A 12,500-nucleotide genomic window follows, 5' to 3' on the forward strand; every position below is an offset into this window, starting at 1 on the left:
AATATCGAGAAAGCACTGCGGTGTGCCGTGCGTAGGGACGGGCGCGCGTGCCACATGCCGCCGAAATATGGGTGTCGGAGAAAACAGAGTGCCGCGCGTAACGAGGGGCGCGCGTGTTACAGAGAGATATGCCCAAACGCATGAAAGTGTACGCAGGTGTCCTAAGGCAGTTTTTTTTTTTTTTCCTCATTTTGATGTCGCCCCGGCTGACGTGGTTTTCGTTTTTCCGTGCCGCCCCGGCTGACGCGGTTTTCGTTTTTCCGTGCCGCCCCGGCTGACGCAGTTTTTGCGCCGCCCCGGCTGACGCGGTTTTCGCGCCGCCCCGGCTGACGCGGTTCCGACTTTGCACTTTTTGGCTCACCCCGGCTGGCGGCCCACTCACTCGATCGCCAAGTCTGTTTGCCCCGGTGGTTCCACCGCCAGGCTTAAGCGCGAACTTTTTTTGTTTGTTTTCTTTTGATTAAGCGCAAGCTTTTTTCTTTGTTTTCTTTTGATTAAGCGCGGGCTTTTTTCTTTGTTTTTTTTGCATTCGCCCCGGCAGACGCGGTTTTTGCGCCGCCCCGGCTGACGCGGTTTTTGCCGCCCCGGCTGACGCAGTTCGGACTTAGCACTTTTCGGCTGTGCCTGGCTGGCGGCCCACTCACTCGATCGCCATGTCTGTTTGCCACAGTTTTCCCGGTGGTGCCGCACCCGGGCTCGCCCCGGCTGACGCGGTTTCGTGCCGCCCCGGCAGACGCGGTTTTCGCGCCGCCCCGGCTGACGCGGTTTCGTGCCGCCCCGGCAGACGCGGTTTTTTGCCGCCCCGGCTGACGCAGTTCGGACTTGGCACTTTTTGGCTGAGCCTTGCTGGCGGCCCACTCACTCGATCGCCATGTCTGTTTGCCACAGTTTTCCCGGTGGTGCCGCACCCGGGCTCGCCCCGGCTGACGCGGTTTCGTGCCGCCCCGGCAGACGCGGTTTTCGCGCCGCCCCGGCTGACGCGGTTTCGTGCCGCCCCGGCAGACGCGGTTTTTTGCCGCCCCGGCTGACGCAGTTCGGACTTGGCACTTTTTGGCTGAGCCTTGCTGGCGGCCCACTCACTCGATCGCCATGTCTGTTTGCCACAGTTTTCCCGGTGGTGCCGCACCCGGGCTCGCCCCGGCAGACGCGTTTTTTTTTTCTTTCGCCCCGGCTGACGCAGTTTTCGCGCCGCCCCGGCAGACGCGGTTTTCGCGCCGCCCCGGCAGACGCGGTTTTTTGCGCCGCCCCGGCTGACGCAGTTCGGACTTGGCACTTTTTGGCTGAGCCTGGCTGGCGGCCCACTCACTCGATCGCCATGTCTGTTTGCCACAGTTTTCCCGGTGGTGCCGCACCCGGGCTCGCCCCGGCTGACGCAGTTTTCGCGCCGCCCCGGCTGACGCGGTTTCGTGCCGCCCCGGCAGACGCGGTTTTTTGCGCCGCCCCGGCTGACGCGGTTTTTTGCCGCCCCGGCTGACGCAGTTCGGACTTGGCACTTTTCGGCTGTGCCTGGCTGGCGGCCCACTCACTCGATCGCCATGTCTGTTTGCCACAGTTTTCCCGGTGGTGCCGCACCCGGGCTCGCCCCGGCAGACGCGTTTTTTTTTTTTCTTTCGCCCCGGCTGACGCAGTTTTCGCGCCGCCCCGGCTGACGCGGTTTCGTGCCGCCCCGGCAGACGCGGTTTTTTGCGCCGCCCCGGCTGACGCGGTTTTTGCCGCCCCGGCTGACGCAGTTCGGACTTAGCACTTTTTGGCTGAGCCTGGCTGGTGGCCCACTCACTCGATCGCCATGTCTGTTAGCCACAGTTTTCCCGGTGGTGCCGCACCCGGGCTCGCCCCGGCTGACGCAGTTTTCGCGCCGCCCCGGCTGACGCGGTTTCGTGCCGCCCCGGCAGACGCGGTTTTCGCGCCGCCCCGGCTGACGCGGTTTTTGCCGCCCCGGCTGACGCAGTTCGGACTTAGCACTTTTCGGCTGTGCCTGGCTGGCGGCCCACTCACTCGATCGCCATGTCTGTTTGCCACAGTTTTCCCGGTGGTGCCGCACCCGGGCTCGCCCCGGCTGACGCAGTTTTCGCGCCGCCCCGGCTGACGCGGTTTCGTGCCGCCCCGGCAGACGCGGTTTTCGCGCCGCCCCGGCTGACGCGGTTTCGTGCCGCCCCGGCAGACGCGGTTTTTTGCCGCCCCAGCTGACGCAGTTCGGACTTAGCACTTTTTGGCTGAGCCTTGCTGGCGGCCCACTCACTCGATCGCCATGTCTGTTTGCCACAGTTTTCCCGGTGGTGCCGCACCCGGGCTCGCCCCGGCAGACGCGTTTTTTTTTTTTCTTTCGCCCCGGCTGACGCAGTTTTCGCGCCGCCCCGGCAGACGCGGTTTTCGCGCCGCCCCGGCAGACGCGGTTTTTTGCGCCGCCCCGGCTGACGCGGTTTTTTGCCGCCCCGGCTGACGCAGTTCGGACTTGGCACTTTTTGGCTGAGCCTGGCTGGCGGCCCACTCACTCGATCGCCATGTCTGTTTGCCACAGTTTTCCCGGTGGTGCCGCACCCGGGCTCGCCCCGGCTGACGCAGTTTTCGCGCCGCCCCGGCTGACGCGGTTTCGTGCCGCCCCGGCAGACGCGGTTTTTTGCGCCGCCCCGGCTGACGCGGTTTTTTGCCGCCCCGGCTGACACGGTTCGGACTTTGCACTTTTCGGCTGTGCCTGGCTGGCGGCCCACTCACTCGATCGCCATGTCTGTTTGCCACAGTTTTCCCGGTGGTGCCGCACCCGGGCTCGCCCCGGCAGACGCGTTTTTTTTTTTTTTTTCTTTCGCCCCGGCTGACGCAGTTTTCGCGCCGCCCCGGCTGACGCGGTTTCGTGCCGCCCCGGCAGACGCGGTTTTTTGCGCCGCCCCGGCTGACGTGGTTTTTGCCGCCCCGGCTGACGCAGTTCGGACTTTGCACTTTTTGGCTGAGCCTGGCTGGCGGCCCACTCACTCGATCGCCATGTCTGTTTGCCACAGTTTTCCCGGTGGTGCCGCACCCGGGCTCGCCCCGGCAGACGCGTTTTTTTTTTTTCCTTCGCCCCGGCAGACGTGGTTCCCCCCCCCCCCCTCCGTCTTTCTTTTTGTTTTTTTTTTCGCCGCGGCTGAAGTGGATTTTTCGGTGCCTCGACGCCCCGGTAGTCGCGGTTTTTCCGTTTCCGCACGGCCCCGGCTGACGCTGCTCGGTCACAGTCGCCTTTTGTGGTGATTGCAGACTTCTTGAGCGCGGGTGTTTTTTTTTTTTGTTGTTGTTGTTGTTTTATTACGCATTCGCTCCAGCAGACGCTGTTTAGACTTTTTGTTTCCTCTTTTATCCTGCGACGAGGTGACGAGGTTTATTCGGTGCCCCGCCGCCCCGGCTGAAGTGATTTTTCCTGTCCCGTGCCGCCCCGGCTGACGCGGTTGGGACTTCGCGTTTGTTCGGCCGCCACGGGTTTTGGCGCACTCGCTCGGTTGCTTGTTGTTGCCACTTGTTGCGAACCCAGGTTTCTTGAGCGAGCGCGGGCGTTTTTTCTTCCTTTCTTTCTTTGTTCTATGTGTTAGCGAATCGGCCTTTAATATCACACGAGGACTCACAACCAACAATTTTCAGTTTGAAGTGTAAAAAATCTGCAGGTGTTGACGTAACTGACTTGCCCCGTACCCTTGAGTACATCCATGAAGTTCTCGTAGTACTACTAAATCGCATTATTCCAAGTGGAGAAATTCCCATAAACTTGCAAACCTCTACACGAAAATCGGTGCGCGTGATAAAGTTGAAAATTATCGTCCGATATCAAATGTGCCTTCTATAACACAAATTCTAGGAAAAAAAAAAAAAAAACACTTGTTCGCCGTTTTCTGCGCCGTGACTGGCAGCACTCCGGCGAAGCGAAACGGGGTCGATTCGAGCACGATATCGGCGTCTTTCGACGTGCTCGCCGGCGACCGTCGCACGAGTACGTCGCACGAGCGCGTCTGCCGGGGCGCCGTTTGCGAAGCCGACGCAAAAGTGGGAACCGCCGCTCGGATGATCGCCGCTTTCGGCAGAGTGAGTGTTGGCACTCCGGGGAAGCGAAACAGCGTGAATGCGCCCACGAAATCGGCGTATTTTGAAGTGCCCGCCGGCGACCGTCGCACGAGTACGGTAAACCGCGTCAGCCGGGGCGTAGTTCGGGACGCCGACGAAAAAGTGGGAAGCGCAACTCGGATCTTCGCCGTTTTTGCAGGAGTGAGTGGCGGCCCTCCTGCGAGACCAAGAAGCATCGATTCGTGCACGAATTCGGCGCCTTTCGACGTGATCGCCGGCGACCGTCGCTCGAGTAGGGCAAACCGCGTCTGCCGGGGCGGGCTTCGGGACGCCGATGCGAAAGTGGGAAACGCTGCTCGGATGTTCGCCGTTTTTGGCCGAGTGAGTGCTGGCACACGGGCGAAGCCAAACGGGGCCGATTACGGCACGATATCGGCGTCTTTCGACGTGCCCGCCGGCGACCGTCGCACGAGTACGGTAAACCGCGTCAGCCCGGGCGGAGTTCGGGACGCCGATGCGAAAGTGGAGAACGCCGCTCGGATCTTCGCCGTTTTTGGAGGAGTGAGTGGCGGCACTCCGGAGAAGCCAGGGAGCGCCAATTAGCGCACGATATCGGCGTCTTTCGACGCGCTCGCCGGCGACCGTCGCACGAGTAGGGCAAACCGCGTCTGCCGGGGCGGGGTTTACGACGCCGACGCAAAAGTGGGAACCGCCGCTCGGATGTTGGCCGTTTTTGGCAGAGTGAGTGCTGGCACTCCGGCGACGCGAAAGAGCGCGAATGCGCCCACGAAAGTGGCGTATTTGGACGTGCGTGACGGCGACCGCTGCAGGAGTACGAAAAACCACGTCAGCCGGGGCGAGCGACACACGGCGGTCTGGGTGCTTATCGCTGCTATTATAGGGGCACCCCGGCAGACGCAGAAAAAAAAAAAAAATTTTCGACCTTCTTTTTTGCTGGTCGAGCTCGGGTAACCCAGGTCGCAATGGGAGCCGCGCACGAAAGCGGCGTCGCGAGACGCGTTCGCGGTCGCTAGTCGCACGAGCTCGGCAACCGCGTCAGCCGGCGCGGAGTTCGGGATGCCGACGGCTAAGTGGGTACCGCTGCTCGGATGTTCGCCGTTTTTGGCCGAGTGAGTGCTGGCACTCCGGTGAAGCCAAGGAGCGCCAATTCGTGCACGATATCGGCGTCTTTCGACGTGCCCGCCGGCCACCGCCGCACGAGTACGGCAAACCGCGTCTGCCGGGGCGGGGTTCGCGACGCGTACGCAATAGTGGGAACCGTCGCTCGGATGTTCGTCGTCTTTGGCCGAGCGAGTGCTGGCACTCCGGCGAAGCGAAACGGGGCCGATTCGGGCACGATATCGGCGTATTTCGACGTGCTCGCCGGCGACCGTCGCACGAGTACGGCAAAGCGCGTCTGCCGGGGCGAGGTTTGCGACGCCGACGAAAAAGTGGGAAGCGCCGCTCGGATCTTCGCCGTTTTTGCAGGAGTGAGTGGCGGCCCTCCTGCGAGACCAAGAAGCATCGACTCGCGCACGATATCGGTGTCTTTCGACGTGCCCGCCGGCCACCGCCGCACGAGTACGGCAAACCGCGTATGCCGGGGCGGGGTTGGCGACGCCGACGCAAAAGTGGGAACCGCCACTAGGATGTTCGCCGTTTTTGGCAGAGTGAGTGCTGGCACTCCGGCGAAGCGAAAGAGCGCGAATGCGCCCACGAAAGTGGCGTGTTTGGACGTGCTTGACGACGACCACCGCAGGAAAACGAAAAACCACGTCAGCCGGGGCGAGCGACCCATGGCGGTCTGGGTGCTTATCGCTGCTATTATAGGGGCACCCCGGCAGACGCAAAAAAAAAAAAAAAAATTTTTTCGACATTCTTTTTTGCTCGTCGACCTCGGGTGACCCAGGTCGCAGTGGGAGCCGCGCACGAAAGCGGCGTCGCGAGACGGCTTCGCGGTCGCTAGTCGCACGAGCTCGGCAACCGCGTCTGCCGGGGCGGAGTTCGGGACGCCGACGGCTAAGTGGGAACCGCCGCTCGGATGTTCGCCGTTTGTGGCCGAGTGAGTGCTGGCACTCCGGCGAAGCCAAACGGGGCCGATTCCGGCACGATATCGGCGTCTTTCTACGTGCTCGCCGGCGACCGTCGCACGAGTACGGCAAAGTGCGTCTGCCGGGGCGGGGTTTGCGACGCGTACGCAATAGTGAGAACCGTCGCTCGGATGTTCGTCGTCTTTCGCCGAGCCAGTGCTGGCAATCCGGCGAAGCCGAACGGAGCCGATTCGGGCACGATATCGGCGTCTTTCCACGTGCTCGCCGGCGACCGTCGCACGAGTACGGTAAACCGCGTCAGCCGGGGCGGAGTTCGGGACGCCGATGCGAAAGTGGGAAGCGCCGCTCGGATCTTCGCCGTTTTTGGAGGAGTCAGTGGCGGCACTCCGGTGAAGCCAAGGTGCGCCAATTCGCGCACGATATCGGCGTCTTTCGACGTGCCCGCCGGCCACCGTCGCACGAGTACGGCAAACCTCGTCTGCCGGGGCGGGGTTTGCGACGCCGACGCAAAAGTGGGAACCGCCGCTCGGATGTTCGCCGTTTTTGGCAGAGTGAGTGCTGGCACTCCGGCGAAGCGAAAGAGCGCGAATGCGCCCACGAAAGTGGCGTGTTTGGACGTGCTTGACGACGACCACCGCAGGAAAACGAAAAACCACGTCAGCCGGGGCGAGCGACCCATGGCGGTCTGGGTGCTTATCGCTGCTATTATAGGGGCACCCCGGCAGACGCAAAAAAAAAAAAAAATTTTTTTCGACATTCTTTTTTGCTCGTCGACCTCGGGTGACCCAGGTCGCAGTGGGAGCCGCGCACGAAAGCGGCGTCGCGAGACGGCTTCGCGGTCGCTAGTCGCACGAGCTCGGCAACCGCGTCTGCCGGGGCGGAGTTCGGGACGCCGACGGCTAAGTGGGAACCGCCGCTCGGATGTTCGCCGTTTGTGGCCGAGTGAGTGCTGGCACTCCGGCGAAGCCAAACGGGGCCGATTCCGGCACGATATCGGCGTCTTTCTACGTGCTCGCCGGCGACCGTCGCACGAGTACGGCAAAGTGCGTCTGCCGGGGCGGGGTTTGCGACGCGTACGCAATAGTGAGAACCGTCGCTCGGATGTTCGTCGTCTTTCGCCGAGCCAGTGCTGGCACTCCGGCGAAGCCGAACGGAGCCGATTCGGGCACGATATCGGCGTCTTTCCACGTGCTCGCCGGCGACCGTCGCACGAGTACGGTAAACCGCGTCAGCCGGGGCGGAGTTCGGGACGCCGATGCGAAAGTGGGAAGCGCCGCTCGGATCTTCGCCGTTTTTGGAGGAGTCAGTGGCGGCACTCCGGTGAAGCCAAGGTGCGCCAATTCGCGCACGATATCGGCGTCTTTCGACGTGCCCGCCGGCCACCGTCGCACGAGTACGGCAAACCTCGTCTGCCGGGGCGGGGTTTGCGACGCCGACGCAAAAGTGGGAACCGCCGCTCGGATGTTCGCCGTTTTTGGCAGAGTGAGTGCTGGCACTCCGGCGAAGCGAAAGAGCGTGAATGCGCCCACGAAAGTAGCGTATTTGGACGTGCTTGACGGCGACCGCCGCAGGAGTACGAAAAACCACGTCAGCCGGGGCGAGCGACCCACGGCGGTCTGGGTGCTTATCGCTGCTATTATAGGGGCACCCCGGCAGACGCAGAAAGAAAAAAAAAATGGGGACATGGCGTGCGTCACCGTGCGGCTTCGCAGCGTTGCCGAAGTCGCCGAGCCCTTCGACTGAGCCGAACGGCGGACAGGGAACGTTGGTCGGCCGTTCTAACCTGTCGGTGCCACGCCGAGACGTCGTTAAGGAAAACCGCGTCGTGGGCCTCTACGACGCCGTCGAGTCGTTGTACGTTTGGTGTCCAGCGTGTCGGCGGCGAGTAGCGGACACGTCGTTCACGACTTCGGTCTTTCGCAGTCGACGCGAACTTGCGGAGAGTCGTGGTGCCTCACGTTTTCGGCAGAAACCGCGGCGGAATTTTCCCGTGCGTGCGCGCACGACCTCGGTGCTGTGCCGTCAGCGTAGTGTTGCACAAACTCGTGGCCTACCCAAGGTGCGGTACGTTTGCGGCCGTATCCTCGGTGGGAATTTCGTGAGTAGGGTCGCAAATTCTACGACCTCGGCGGGTTTGAGAGCGACGTAGACTTGTGGCACGCTCAACATGCCACACGTTTCGGGGCACACCCGCGGTGAAATTTTCTCGAGTACGCTCGTATTAGGGCCCAAGGAGGTCTGGGTACTTATCGCTGCTATTATGTGGGGGTTCTCGTGAGCGGCGTACGCGAAAGCGACCGGGTGTCTGATATGCGGCGGGCTTCGGCCTCGTCAAGCGTGTCCTCGGGTCTGCTCCAGGGGAATCCACGGCAGTCGTCTGCAGCCTCATCCGCTTGATGCGTTAGGGGCTGGTTGTCGGACGGTGCCGTTTTACCACGATATCGAGGTGTGTTCCGTGTCGTCCTCGGGCGATTCAGATGCGAAAGCGCCGAAGACGCGGGCGTGACCCGTCGTCTGGCGGCTTTGCAGTCTCGGCTCCGTTGCTAGTTCCGGCCGGTCCACCGACAGTGCAGCGGGCTTGGGCAACCCGCACGGCGCGACCGAGTCGATGCAACGAAAAAGAGCGAGCATGAACGTGCTTCTTGCCGCACGGCTCCCACTCGTCTTTCGGGAAGGTTGTGCCGTAGCGAGCTCGAACGCCGTCATCTCGGAGTGCAAAATAAGCGTGTTGGGGCGCCTGAAGGTGGCCTCCGCCGCACACAGACTGCGTCCGGCCCGCCGAGGGCGAGGACGGACGCGCAGTCGAACGATTACCTGGTTGATCCTGCCAGTAATCATATGCTTGTCTCAAAGATTAAGCCATGCATGTCTAAGTACATGCCGAAATAAGGCGAAACCGCGAATGGCTCATTAAATCAGTTATGGTTCCTTAGATCGTTTCTTCCTACTTGGATAACTGTGGCAATTCTAGAGCTAATACATGCAGTGAGCCTGGAGCCCTTTGGGTAACGGGTGCTTTTATTAGACCAAGATCGATCGGGTTTCGGCCCGTATTGTGTGGTGACTCTGGATAACTTTGTGCTGATCGCATGGCCACGAGCCGGCGACGTTTCTTTCAAGTGTCTGCCTTATCAACTTTCGATGGTAGGTTACTTGCTTACCATGGTTGTTACGGGTAACGGAGAATCAGGGTTCGATTCCGGAGAGGGAGCCTGAGAAACGGCTACCACATCCAAGGAAGGCAGCAGGCGCGCAAATTACCCACTCCCGGCACGGGGAGGTAGTGACGAAAAATAACAATACGGGACTCTTTTGAGGCCCCGTAATTGAAATGAGTACACTCTAAATCCTTTAACGAGGATCAATTGGAGGGCAAGTCTGGTGCCAGCAGCCGCGGTAATTCCAGCTCCAATAGCGTATACTAAAGCTGCTGCGGTTAAAAAGCTCGTAGTTGGATCTCAGTTCCAGACGAGTAGTGCATCTACCCGATGCGACGGCTCGGACTGAACATCATGCCGGTTCTTTCTTGGTGCACTTCATTGTGTGCCTCGAGATGGCCGGTGCTTTTACTTTGAAAAAATTAGAGTGCTCAACGCAGGCGAGTCGCCTGAATAAACTTGCATGGAATAATAGAACAAGACCTCGTTTCTGTTCTGTTGGTTTTTGGAATACGAGGTAATGATTAAGAGGGACGGACGGGGGCATTCGTATTGCGGCGCTAGAGGTGAAATTCTTGGACCGTCGCAAGACGAACTACTGCGAAAGCATTTGCCAAGAATGTTTTCATTGATCAAGAACGAAAGTCAGAGGTTCGAAGGCGATCAGATACCGCCCTAGTTCTGACCATAAACGATGCCAACCAGCGATCCGCCTGAGTTACTCAAATGACTCGGCGGGCAGCTTCCGGGAAACCAAAGTATTTGGGTTCCGGGGGAAGTATGGTTGCAAAGCTGAAACTTAAAGGAATTGACGGAAGGGCACCACCAGGAGTGGAGCCTGCGGCTTAATTTGACTCAACACGGGAAAACTTACCCGGCCCGGACACTGGGAGGATTGACAGATTGAGAGCTCTTTCTTGATTCGGTGGATGGTGGTGCATGGCCGTTCTTAGTTGGTGGAGCGATTTGTCTGGTTAATTCCGATAACGAACGAGACTCTAGCCTATTAAATAGGTGCGGGGTTCCCAGCACCTTACAACCTTCTTAGAGGGACAAGCGGCTCCTAGCCGCACGAAACAGAGCAATAACAGGTCTGTGATGCCCTTAGATGTCCGGGGCCGCACGCGCGCTACACTGAAGGAAGCAGCGTGTCTTTATCCCTGTCTGAAAAGACTGGGTAACCCGTGGAACTTCTTTCGTGATTGGGATAGGGGCTTGCAATTGTTCCCCTTGAACGAGGAATTCCCAGTAAGCGCGAGTCATAAGCTCGCGTTGATTACGTCCCTGCCCTTTGTACACACCGCCCGTCGCTACTACCGATTGAATGATTTAGTGAGGTCTTCGGACCGATGTCCGGCGCGGCCTTTCGGTTGCGCCGGTCTGTTGGAAAGATGACCAAACTTGATCATTTAGAGGAAGTAAAAGTCGTAACAAGGTTTCCGTAGGTGAACCTGCGGAAGGATCATTAACGGATTGTGAAGGGTGAGCGCCTCAGCTGCGTCTGCGCCCGACACTTTCTGCCGCTGACCCCGTTTGGACGCGGGGTCGGCTTTTCCCCACGGGGCTGCCTGAATGTGGAGCGGCACCCCGTGACAAATTGTTGCGCCCAGCGGACGCCAACACCGCGACCTTGGACGGTCGGCCAGGTGGCGGACGCGGGTACAAACGGCGCAACGCACTCATAGGTCGGCTTTCGACCCGCCACTGCACCGTGGCTCGAAGCGCTCGAAATGCGCGACCCGACCGCTGCGGGACCGCCTAGTACTGTAAACAGGAGCGGCGGAGCGCGAACGGCGAGTCGTGGTTACGTCGGTAGAAGGCGAGGCTGCGCGTTCCCGAAACGCCAGCCGAGTGCCCTCCCGACCGTTCGAGCGTGCAAGAACGAGACCCGACAATCGCGCGGCGACTGCCAAGTACGAGAGGAACGGCACAAGCGTCGGCGGTCGGTCAAGGAACTGGCGATGTGACGGGTCCGCTGTGCACCAGTGCATACCGTCCCGCCGTCCGCGGCAAGCGCCTCCGCGTCCTCGGGTGACGGAGGCTGCCGGTCGGTTCTTGCAGGCGAGGGATCTCGCTGGCACCGGTTCGCGTTGACGCGCGGCCGGTCATGGCACGGCGATGCGACGGCCGAGGTGCGCAGTACTCGATGGAGGAACCGCACGCTCCGATGACCGTCCCGCCCTCCGCGGCGTATGCGTACCGACCGTAATGGTTGCAGCAGCGCCGGCCGGCTTTTGAATTCGCCACACGAAACACGGTGCGAGATCGCGGTTAGGGGAGCGTCGACGTTGCCAGGCGTTTTGCTTGCTGCCGAGGGAAAGGCGGCACGGCCACGTCGCGCTCGTCGCGATTAGCGGGTCTGCGCGCTTTGGGAAGGTGCCGCAACGACTTGCCGAAAGAGGAAGCACGGAAGAACGAGGGACTTGGACGTCCCGACAATTGAACGCACTTGCGGCCAGGCCCTTGCTGGCTTCGTTCTTCCGCCTCGAGTAGGCTCGTACGCGGCTCCGGCGCCGAAAGTGGTCCTTGGCACCGACTTCGGTGGACGTGGGAAGTGCCGCGCAAGTACGGCGCGCCTGGCTCCACCTGTTGGCTAAAGTAGGCAGCCGGATCGGCATTTTGGTGTGCGGTGGCAAACCGTGGATGCGAAAAAAGCTTGTGCGATTTCGTGGAACAAAAAGCGGGGGTCCCCCTTTTTATGCGGAGGAGACCGACCCGCCCGCCGTGGTGAACCGCGACGCCACGGTAAAAACGGGAGAGGCTTGTCGATGGGACCGTGCATCCCGCGCTCCACGGAGGCCGGGAGGCGGCCGCCCGAGGAAATGTGTAGCCGTCGAGGCCCGCATCTGCGTGCACTCTTATCCAAATGGGTGTACCGCAGGCATTTTCTGGTTAGGCGGGCCAATGAGAGCGAGCACACAACGATACCTACGGGTCCGGCTTGGAGAACCGGCTTCGACGCCTCCCGAGTATTTATAGAGGGGTGGACCACGAAAGCACTCGCAAGTAGCGGAAGCGAAACGCCGTCCGAAACACACCGTTTGCTCGATTTGCGGCAGCCGAAAAAGGCGCGGCAGAGTTTTGGAGTCCAAGCGTGCGCTGAAAAGCGCCCTTCTTGGCCACTGTTTGGCCGAGTGCCAGAAACGTTTGGTTTTGACTGTACGGAATTGAACAAACACTTTTTCACGACTCTAAGCGGTGGATCACTCGGTTCTCGGGTCGATGAAGAACGCAGCCAGCTGCGAGACTTGGTGTGAATTGCAGGACA

General features: G+C 60.7%; 2 non-coding genes across 2 annotated transcripts in view; both read left to right on the top strand.

Moving 5' to 3' along the window:
* Positions 1–8,885: 8,885 nt before the first annotated feature.
* Positions 8,886–10,700, top strand: LOC142791678 (small subunit ribosomal RNA). Its single transcript, XR_012890375.1, has one exon. It is a non-coding gene; the product is annotated as a small subunit ribosomal RNA (ribosomal RNA).
* A 1,719-nt stretch (positions 10,701–12,419) lies between these two features.
* LOC142791662 (5.8S ribosomal RNA) overlaps positions 12,420–12,500 on the top strand; it is a 153-nt gene continuing 72 nt past the window's right edge. Inside the window, exon 1 of the ribosomal RNA XR_012890360.1 lies at positions 12,420–12,500. This exon is cut by the window's right edge and continues 72 nt beyond it. This is a non-coding gene — a ribosomal RNA (5.8S ribosomal RNA).

The sequence above is a fragment of the Rhipicephalus microplus genome, unplaced genomic scaffold (genome assembly GCF_043290135.1).
Source record: "Rhipicephalus microplus isolate Deutch F79 unplaced genomic scaffold, USDA_Rmic scaffold_181, whole genome shotgun sequence".
Taxonomy (NCBI): Eukaryota; Metazoa; Arthropoda; class Arachnida; order Ixodida; family Ixodidae; genus Rhipicephalus; species Rhipicephalus microplus.